The sequence below is a fragment of the Hyla sarda genome, chromosome 2 (genome assembly GCF_029499605.1).
Source record: "Hyla sarda isolate aHylSar1 chromosome 2, aHylSar1.hap1, whole genome shotgun sequence".
Taxonomy (NCBI): Eukaryota; Metazoa; Chordata; class Amphibia; order Anura; family Hylidae; genus Hyla; species Hyla sarda.
In genome coordinates this window covers 137,962,923-137,974,628 of record NC_079190.1, presented here as the reverse complement: position 1 = coordinate 137,974,628, position 11,706 = coordinate 137,962,923, and the positions used below count along the sequence as shown (strand labels likewise).

General features: G+C 40.5%; 1 pseudogene; it reads right to left on the bottom strand.

Moving 5' to 3' along the window:
• Nucleotides 1-8,822: 8,822 nt before the first annotated feature.
• On the bottom strand, nt 8,823-8,913 carry LOC130359826 (U2 spliceosomal RNA; annotated as a pseudogene).
• Nucleotides 8,914-11,706: the final 2,793 nt, after the last annotated feature.

The following is an 11,706-nucleotide window of genomic DNA, read 5'->3' as shown; positions in this document are numbered from 1 at the left end:
GCTACTGGGGGTTATGTTACCTATATTCAAGCATCTAAATCCTCATCTGTATCCTGGTCCTCTATGTCACACCACTCATTGGTGTCCTAACAATCATCCTCGGTAACCTCCTCACTTTTCACAGGTTCAGATGTTACTTGCACAATATCAGCTTGCTTATCAGAATGGACTGTGGATACATTAATGCCACCCAAAGGGATGCTGCCAGGCTTTGATGCTGGTGAGGCCAGACAAGTGGCTGCACAATTACCACTTGGACGTGGACGCTTGACACAAGACCTGATAAAGTGTGTGTCTTCTCCACAGTAGAAACACAGGAATTAGAGCTGGCAAAATACCCTGGGTTCCTCTGGGGTGCAGATGGATCCTATCTGCATGGGTTCCTCCTCAGACTCAGGTTGATGATGAGAAACATGAGATGATTCAAGCAGAAAAGAAGAGGTAGAGAAAGAGAAAGAAGAACACTCCCATCGGCATTCATGCAGACATCTATCCAAGCACACAGAAGCTAATGTCATAGCTTGGTCAATGGTGTCAGGAGAGGGGTAAGTAACCAGCATGTCCTTTGAAGTGTGGAATAACCCCAGTCTGAACTGACAAATCAAAGCTGGTGTGTTCCATTTAGAGGCCACACACCATTTTCTAAATTCAGCACAGTATTCTTCCACAGATCTGCATACCTGTTTTAATGTACGAAGCTGAGATTCAGCATACAAAAGTCCCAAACCAGCAAACAGTGAGTCCACGGAGGACAACTCAGGGGCATCAGGATCATAGTTACATAGTTACATAGTAACTATATAACTATGTAACTATGACAACTCAGGGGCATCAGGATCAAGGGAGAACACCCACTATTGGGGGCCCCCTTGCAGAAGGGACATAATAATTCCCACTCGCTGGGCCTCAATGCCAGAAGAGTAAGGTCTAAACTGAAAGTACACCTTTCACAGGTTTTGAACATTTTCCGGTTAACAAAAAAAAACGATCTGGAAGACTAACTTGTGGCTCCACAGGTGCTGAAACAGGAACAGATGGCACCTGAGTATGGGCAGACTGCATCTTTTGGATTCTAGACAGCAAGCCTGGATTAGCTACTTCTGGTCTGGCAGCCTCTGAATCAGGTTCTGGACTAAACTTGATTGAGACTGAAAAGACTCATGCTGCTGAAGTGTCTCAGCTAAATCCTGGACCAGCTGAGTGAGACCATGCATTTGCTCTACCAGAGCCGACATAGCTTCCATGATACAGGAGAAAGCCAAATACAGGTAATTAGGCCTGTGAAAATGTCATGTCAGGCCGGGATAGAGTGCAGCCCTGAACTTGGCCTGAACTTGCCCGGATGTAGCAGTTCATACAGGTTTTAACTTCCACTACTATCCACTAATAGTTACTACTAAGCGCAGTACACGCTGCAGGTGCACTTGCCCATTGACAATTGCCATCAGTCAGTGTTGCGGACACAGCGCTGAATATCCTCTCCCCAAAATATAAAAAAAAATATATAATGCAATAAATTACACAATTGTACTGGAACATTGAAATAAAAGGACAGAAAATCCAGTACCTGTACCTAGATTTATATAGGGATTATATAGTGGATACACATTATCGGTGTATAGTGCTTGCTTTTTTAATCTTCTACTTTTGTACATAGCAAGTTAATTAAAGTTAAGTTTTATGGTGGAGGGAATATGAGAGTGTGAGTGCCTGGTGCGCACAACTGTTGTTGAATCTCAGCTCTGAACTTCCTAACTCCCTCTGTCCTTGCCTACTTGTGTACCTGCCCTAGGCAACAGGTCCACAACCACGGTACCAGTCCCTTCCTAGATAGGTGATCTAGATAGTTAGTCAGTGGTCAAAACAACAAACTAAAAAAACTGTCAAAGGTTGGGGACAGCTGAAGGCACACAAAACTAACAGACAAAAACTAAACACATTCACACACTGAATACAAAGTCAACGAGCCACGTCAAAGCCAGGAGGGAATGGAGTACAGTAACAGAGAGCCAAAGAGTAGTCAAAAGCCAACCCGATAAGTCACAGAACCAGATCAGACATTATATGTATAGAGATTGCTAGCTAGAGTTACAAGAACTTTCACAGGCGAAGCATGAATGGAAAAGGCTTCCTTAAACAGTATATCCCTGTGCAGCTAACAGGAGGATGCTAATTGGCTGCAACCTGAACCACACCCAGAAGCACAGAGGCGTAGTCCCAGAAACCAAGGTAAAAAAAAAACTCTCAAGGCAGATTAACCCTAGTGGTTCTTACATTTTCCATTTATTCGCAGAGTAAAATAATATTGTCTGGATGCAGCCAGCAGTAGGAGGAACTCATGGAATAATTCTGAGTAGTTTAAGTCACCTTTAGGGTATTTTCGCAGGTTATATATCGGCTGTAGAACTGTTGAAGATCAGTTACAGAATATCTGTAGCATGTGAACTTACCCTCAAGGTCTCCACTGGTGATATCTACTGGATGGAAGAAGAGAAGTTGAAGGCTTTGACAATAATGAATGATCTCTGTTGGCACAGAACTAACTAGACAGAACGTTGAAACATATTGAACATAGGGGCCATTTACACAGGGCGATTATTAGCGGAATGGGAAGATTATTTCCCCCATGTAAAAGATCAGCAGGCGAACGAGCTAATATTTGTTTGTGGGCCAATTGCTTGGATAATACTGAAAATAATTATTAGTGAAGAGCTGCATGAACAATCCAATTTTGAAGGGTCACTCTCAGGGCTCAAGTCCTACTGGAATGGGTGGGAACTGAATTCCTGCACTTTTTCCACAGCAAGAACACCATTGCCATTAGCAGGAGCAGCCCTTGAGTGATAATCTTGGGTGAATTCCCTCACTTTTTTCCCCAGGACTCGTTGCCACACTCGTGTCCGACAATGGTCTGCTCTTCTAAGGGTGCTGTCACAATGCCCAACAATCCATCTTTGTTTTTCTCTGGCGCTATAGAAAAGCGAGGTAAACTGGTTAAAGAACCAATCCCAATAATTTGAATTTGGGACTTCAGATTGTAGGATAGGTGGAAACATCTCGCAGCATTTCTCTGTTCGGCTTGCAGAAATAACTGGGCATCGGACCATGCCACCACTAATGCACTTTGTCATCAGTTGTGGCTTAAGTTGTGGACAATGCAATCATTGAAAATTATATATGTTTAATGATAGATATAAATTCCATTGTATAGATCTAGCATGGTCTGCTACCATGCAAAAGGCATCACAGTTCTAGTGCTACTAAGACTTCTAACGCACTCTGAGAAGATATCCACTGACTTTAAGTAATGAAACAAATAAGAAAAAAATAAATAGGTTGTTTGATAGTAGCTGGAAAGTTTAACCGGAAGAACCAATATATATCCCTTTCATATTTATTCTTTAAAGCATACTTAGAGTAAAATGAATGTTCATTATTTAAAAAAAAACAAAAAACTAAACACACACCAGTTTAACACAATTGAATACACAAAGCAAAAGAGCCCCTGTGGTCATCATTTAACTATAAAAAAAAAAAAAAAATAATTCACTTGATCAAAATATTGACTGTTAATAATACATAAAATTTAAATTTGTCCTGTATCCAATAAATCCACAAACCATTTCATACTAGTTACCTGATGGGTAATTAGGAAATGGACCATAACCTTAAGTGCTTGTACTGCCATTCCTTCCCCATAAAATGTATTTGCTTTTTCAAAGAACATATGTTTGAGTTAATTATTTCTAATGGGTTACCACTAGGTTTGTACCAATTCTACAGTGCAATAAAATCCAAATAAATCACTTTAAATGCATTCTGTGACTGTAAAACCTCTCCCATTTTTATAACATTGGTAAACAAACGTGCAGTTAAGCTCCCTTTTCTAATGTAGAATATTGGATTGAATTCCTACATGCAACTAAGTGATGACTATAAGAACAGATCAGCTGGATTACAGATTGCATATGCATGTTTAGACTTAGAGATGGTCGAGTAAATTTGCTATGTTTAAGACTTTGTGTTAAAAAATAATAAAATTCACTAATCTCCATTTAGGATTTTTAATTAAATATGGTGAAACAAAATATTTATGTTCAAGGAACATTGATTTTGAAATGTATTCTTTCTTACGTAACTCTGTATTTATTTTAGGCTACTAGTTGGATAAACATCAACTGTAGTTTTTTATGGTTATTATTGTTCTACAAATTTATCCCTTCGCCCAGGATCTATATATAACAGCCATAAGAGTTTTTACAAATTTTTCTCCCTGTTTTATTGTTCCTTGTACAATTGCAGATACTACTTTTAGCAACCCCCACATTCCTGAGAGTCTTTTTATTGTACACCCTAAGAAGCAGCAGTAGCACTGATTATATTATAAAGTAACAGTGAGCAGTTAAAGCTATAAATCAAACCCTAGAATAATCTATTACTCACTCTATCTATTACTCACAAAAGCTATTGTATGTTTTATTTTCTGTCTATGCTGTGTTTCGCTGTCTTCTCATTCCCCATCTCTTTTCCCCCTTACCTATCCATTGTATGAGTAGGAAGTGACCTGATCGCTCAATGAGAACAGTTTAATGAACATTTAATGTCAGGGAGGGCAAAAACAGATGAGAGGAAAGATAAGCATTTTTCTCTGATAAGATATACAACAGTTTCTTACATTCACTTGTGTTATTAATTAATGCAACATTTATAAAAAAAAACAACAGTGAAGTATAGCATATAAGTACTAAAAAGAGAGGAAAAGAAAAAAAGATGCGGGGTGCTCTCTGGTGTAGTATGTTTTGTACCTCTTGAATAGAAGAAGAGAGATAGAAAGGAACCCACCACCACACCTGTGCAGTGTTACTGACCTCTAAGAGCAGTGCAGCGTATATGGCACGGCTCTGGAGTAGTGTGGGGTGGGTTATTACAGCTTGCTGCTTGGTACCCCCTTGACCGTTATGCCCAGGGCAGGGCAACGGAAGAAGCTATATATAAAGGAAGTACAGAAAATGCGGGGGTTCTGTACCCAAGCACTACTGTTTTTCGGATTTTGCACTCTCGTTTTTTCCTCCTCAATTTTTAAAAATCCTAACCCTTTCAATTTTGCACCTAAAAATCCATATGAAGGCTTATATTCTTGGAAATGTCGGGTGATTCAAACTTGTATTAGGGGAAGGGATAATTAAAAGGGTTAATGATTTTTTTTGCCTTTTCTTATGCAATATTATAGCTCCTATAGGGGGCTATAACGTTGCATTAACTGATCTTTTACACTGATTGATCCATCTCCATAGGAATGGATCAATCAGTGTTTTCGGCAATTGAATGCTCAAGCCTGGATCTCAGACTTGAAGCATTCAATCGGCGATCAGACTGCTGGAAGGAAGGTAAAAGACCTTCCTTCTGTGCTACAGCTGTTCGGGATGCGGCGATTATACCCCGGCGATCCCGAACAGCTCCCTGAGCTAACCGGCAACTTTCAATTTAGTTTTTAGCCGCGCGACTCAGCTTTGAGCGCATGGCTAAAGGGTTAATAACGCGTGGCACTGCGATCACTATGACGCTATGACGCTGGCACTGCTTCACTATGATGCTGGGCCGCCGTGATATGATGCGGGGTCACCGTGTGACCCTGCGTTATATCGCAGGACCGGGACCCAGGACGTACCCATACGTCCTGGGTCCTTAAGAGGTTAAGGAAAGGGTTAAATCACATTTATCCCATAGGGGGCTATAACATTGCATACATTGATTGCCAGCACTGTTCACTGCAAAGCCAAAGCTTTGCAGTGATCAGTGTTTTCAGCGGTCGATTGCTCAAGCCTGCATCTCAGGCTCGGAGCAATCAATCACCAAAGGGACAGGCCGGAAGAAGGCAAGAGGACCTCCGCTAGTGTCCCAGCTGATCGGGACACCGCATTTTCACTGCGGTGGTCCCGATCAGCCCCACTGAGCAGCCAGGCAACTTTCACTTTTGTTTTAGATGCGGCGTTCAACTTTGAACGTCGCGTCTAAAGGGTTCATAGCGCGTGTCACCGCGATCGCTGCTGTGCGCTACTAGCCCCGAGTCCCGGCTTCAGATACGTTATTTTGCGGGAGCCGGCCAAGGATGTAAATATACGTCCTTGGTCGTTAAAGGGTTAAGTAGAGTCGGTAGGCCAATAGGTACACAGGATGCTTTTTACTTCATTCATACATAAAAGTACAACTGTGCAACGCGTTTCGGTGTGCTCTCACGCCTTCCTCAGGTCCACAATATAAATTTTGTGGCGTCCTGTGAATGGGTACCTGTGTCCTGGCAGCAGGTTGCCGCCAGGACACAGGCACCGATTCACAGGATGCCACAAAATGTATATTGTTGACCTGAGGAAGGCGTGAGAGCATGCCGAAATGCATTGTCCAGTTGTACTTTTCATGTACAAATGAAATAAAAAGCATCCTGTGTACCTATTGGCCTACCGACTCTACTTAGCAGTAGCGCTTGGGTACAGACCCCCCGCATTCTCTGTACGTCCTTTATATTTAAGTAGTAAACGATTCCACCCTAACATTTTAAGTATCATCTTTTGTGACTAGAGAGCAATAGATCTGTTCCATATATTTTAATTGAGATGTTTTGTTGGTGTGGCCAATCTTTAGAACCAACACTTTTCTCTAGAGTGATTTGGGCTGCTTAACTTATAATGTGTTTAGAAAAGTATATTATCATAATAATACTACTGCAATAAAGTCCTAACTACATTAATATAATGTTATTTAAATGTTCTAATGATTAAAGTCAGAAAGTTTTGTCACTGCACAGTTATTAAATCTCCATCTCCCGAGCTTCCTCGAACTAAAAACCTTGCTAAGAAACCTATGGGTCAGCTAACATGGCCATCTTCAAAATAGACTTGTCCTAAATTATGTCAGAAAAGCAATTTACAGATTGCTTGAGATGCTCTTTTTAAATAGAGGTTCAGAAGCATTGAGGACATCCTTTATACAGGTCATTTGTCAGTGGGTATATGCAGCATGCAGGGTGTAAAATAAGTTTTAAATTGATAAGTTTAACCTTCCGTATGCGTAATAAAAAGGAAAAGAACTGGCACATACTGTAATTGCAAACAAAATTATTGCTCACATATTTCTTAAACATTTCAGTGACATATAAAAAGAGATGAAATTAAAGAGATCAGTCTCTCTTTCTAATGGCAATTTAGTATCTAATGGATCAGATTAGATAGCACAGACAGAGCAATTTGTTATGCAAAACAGACAACCTACTGTGGAGTCTTCCAGCCGAAATAGCTGTATATCTCCAAACTGATTTCTAATTAGCCATGATGATATTAATTTTCAAAAACAAAAACGTCTAAAAAAAATTTCCAGTACTTGACCAAGGGTACAGAACTGAAAGGCTGAAAAAAAATATCTGTGCTGTTGAATCCAATGTAAATTCCTCCCTTATTTGGCAATTAATTAATTTCTTGTCCTCATACAGTGTAGCATTTCTTCTTCTAAAGATTGATTTGCCTCTCATTTAAATGTTTGCTTGAAAAATCTTCAGGTTTTTACATGCACCAGCTTCCTGCTTTACATATTTCATTTTCTCAAGATCCATTGTATTGTGAGAGTTAGTTGGCACGAAGCCCACAATTAATGATAAGCTTTCCCTTGTCATAGCTTCTCTGCATCGCTGTACACATTTATAAGAAAAACAAAATGAATCTGCTATCTAAATTTAGATTTGGAGTGCAAGTTATTATTATTTTTTATTCTAGGCTTTTAGTTAAAAGCTAAAAAATATATATGCATCTGGTACCGCTTACTGTGAATATTTCAGCATGAAAGGCTTCTTTATATCTACTGAAAAGACCTTGCTTAGATATGGTCTTCTGTCTCTCCATTCTGGCTCCCTATGGCTCCTACAAGATTAATCAGCAAAGACTAATCTGGAATACTGTAAAACAGTGTCACTATTGCATGCAATTGCACATTGAAAAAATGTACATTAAATCGGTTTCACGCCAGCCTTTATTAAAGCTCCAGTAGTGATTTGCCAAGTCCATGAGGTTAGGTCACACCCCCTTTTAAACTTGGCCATACCCACTTTTTAAAGCAGTTGTAAGTGGTGTTTTTTTTTTTTTAGCTGAGGAACGTGCTCTCGAATCACCCGAAGTGCTTGAAAAAGTGCAAACATGTTAGACTAAAAAAAAACGTGCAAAGAGGATGTGGTCTATCGCAAGTCCTTCTCCAAAAGGAGAGAGGCCCCCCAACAAACCTTACGCTTCGCCTCCGGATCAAAAGGTACCTGCGAGGTTCCCGGTTCGATGTCCCTTTTCGCCGAAGCTACTAAGGGACCACAAATGCTCCCGGCATCTCTCTTGGCATTATCCAAGGTATCTGCCCACAGAGCCGATAACGGTAGGTATCCTGCCAAAGCAGGAGTACCGGGGGTGTTTGCAGGGAGGAGCGGAACCTAATGGCCACACACACCCCCCCTAGACCGCCAGGAGGGACACCCAGAAGGGCTACCACATCCTGACAAATCCAGTGGACACACAACACGCAAAAAGTGAGACAAAAATAAATAAATAAGTGAATGTGTGCAGATATGGTGCCCGTGCTTCCACTCAGTGAGCCAGTACACCCAGTGAGTTTCGGCACCTCGGGGTCACCACTCCCCGAGGCACAAAAGTACCTTGGCTCTAGACCCTCTCAGCCTCATGGCCAGACCCGGAGGAAGCAGGTCACATCGGGGCAGCCATTGGGCTGATTCCTCAGAACCAGTCCCGGAACGCCCCAGTACACCAGCTCCCTACCATGCAGAACCCATCCCCAGCAGCTCCACACTGGCGTCGCCTGCTACCAGCATGAAACTGATATGAACAGATACTACACTTGATCTTAGCCAAAAGGCCGAGAAGCCTGTTGTTGTAAGTGGTGTAAAAACAGGTGTTGGTGCTTATTAAATTCCCCCCCAGCGGTGTGTGTCTTTTAAAGGAGGGGGACAAGGAAAAGTTTGTGTTGTTAAAGTTACCTAGGGACAAGTAAATACTATAACATAGTTTAATATTTGTTTTCTGAGGTAAAAACATCTTTTATGGGAACAGAGACTGCTACTATGTTAAAACTATGCTGTGACAGTGAGTACAAAACGTATAAAGCTCAAAAAATATGCAGAAAAGGACCACATCTAACAGTTATGGAAATGAACAGATGTAAACATAACCTCATAGGCTTTCAGTCATCAATCTCTTACCAGATTAGGGAGATAGCCACTTACAAGTTAACCTAAGAAGACCCAGTACAAAACTTGTTTAATATTAGACTTGTTTTAATTATGCTTTGAGGATGCTGGACCACTGGTGTATGTAGAACATGTTTGCATATATATATATATATATATATATATATATATATATATATATATATATATATATATAAATTTTGATCTCTTTTAATAAAAAAAAAATTCTGAGATATGGTTTGACAAAAAATTGCAATTTTGGCCACTTCTTTTAAGGGGTAATCCAGTGGAAAACTATTTTATCTAAATCAACTGGTGCCAGAAAGATTTGTAAATAACTTCTATTGAAAAATCTTAATCCTTCCAGTACTTATCAGCTGCTATATGCTCCACAGGAAGTTATTTTGTTTTTGAATTTCTGTCTGTCTGACCACAGTGCTCTCTGCTGACACCTCTGTCCATGTCAGGAACTGTCCAGAGCAGGATATGTTTGCTATGGGGATTTGCTCCTGCTCTGGACAGTTCCTTACATGGACAGAGGTGTCAGCAAAGAGCACTGTGGTCAGATAGAAAATTCAAAAAGTAAATAACCTTTTCTGTAGTATACAGTAGCTCATAAGTACTGGAATGATTAAGATTTTTAAGTGGAAGTAATTTACAAATCTGTTTAACTTGTCCCCTGTTGATTAAAAAAAAAAAAAAAAAGAAAAAGAAAAAAAAAAAAAAAACCTTTAAGTCCCCACAAGGGACTTTTAATAGCAATCTTTGAATTGATATGACTGTTCAGTGCATTGCATTGACATAATACTACTTGGCAATTGGCAATCTACTTGTTTAATCTGCTAGATGACCGATCATACAAAATGATCCCTGGAGTGAGTGAGGAGCATGTGAGGAAATCTCTGGCCACAATCTTGACTTATTGGACCCCTGAATCATGTTGTGGGTAGTCCGATGAGTCTCACAAGGATCACAAATGGTTTAGATGCTATGATCAGCATTGATCATAGCATCTAAAGAGTTAATGGTGGACATCTAAAGGGTCAATAATGGACATCTCCTACGCTTGCTTTATGTTCTTAATCTTAATGTACATCCTGGTGTGCTAAGTATGTCCCTTGGGTCCAAGAGGCATGGAATACTGTAAAACAATATCACTACTGCGTGCAATTAAACATTGGAAAAAAATGGAGATATTCCTATTCTTGGTGACGGAAAATATAGATTTTATGAAAGACAGGAGGCAAATATTATATAGCAAATTCCTTCTTTGCGGCACATGCTTAGTAGAAAAAATAGTAGAATGTTTTTCATACATTTAAAGAAAAACTTTTAGATACATAGGTATTCAGGTACAGTGACAATCAAACATGCTGTGCATAACAATTAGCCAATGAAGAGAAGCCCAGGTGGTAAAAGGTCCTGAATAACAGTTGGAATCTTCTTTCTTTGTGTCGAATAATAAGATGAGGAGAAATAATAATAACAATCTATATAAAAAAAAAACTCAATGGCCCTCATTTACTATTGCAAACCCGACATGTTTTGTCGGGTTGTGCGCCAGATTCTGTCGCATTGCGCCAGAAATTCTGTCTGCGCCAGATTTTGCGCCAGAGTTTAAAAAACCCTGACTAACTCTCCATTTTGCTAAGAGAACCTGAAAGGGGTGCGTAACCACTGGGGAAAGGGGGCGTGGTCTCCGAAAAGGGGCGTGTCCCATAAAATGTGGAGAATTTGAGGAAAACCCTACAGATCAGAGCATGTGTAAAAAAAAAAAAGCAAAGTGTAGGGAAAGTGGAAAATGTAGGGAAACCTTAGTAAATACCGTGCAAAACAAATTGTAGGGAATTAAAACCCACAAAAAAACCTACACAGCACTCTTAGTAAATAAGGGCTATTGTGTGCATGTGTATGTATGTTCCAGCATCACATCCAAACGGCTAAAGATATTAACATGAAACTTGGCACACATGTTACTTATATGTCAACAACAAACATAGGATAGTGATTTAACCCTTACTCACTCCCATTTGCCAGGGTCGGGGTTTTTGTTTAAACTCCCATACAAGTCTATGGGAAATATAACTTCCAAACAACTGGAGATATTTCAATACTTGGTCACATATTACTTATATGTCCACTTAAAATATAGAATAGTTAATTTATCCCTTAACTACCCCCATTTGTGAGGGTCGGGGTTTTTGTTTAAAGGGGTACTCCGCCCCTAGACATCTTATTCCCTATCCAAAGGATAGGGGATAAGATGTCAGATCGCCGCGGTCCCGCTGCTGGGGACCCCCGGGATCGCCGCTGCGGCACTGCTGCGAGTTCGCTCTGTGCGTAATGACGGGCGATACAGGGGACGGAGCAACATAACATCATGGCTCTGCCCCTCCTGACATCACAGCCCGCACCCTCAATGCAAGTCTATGGCAGGGGACGTGATGACCGCCACGCCCCCTCCCACAGACTTG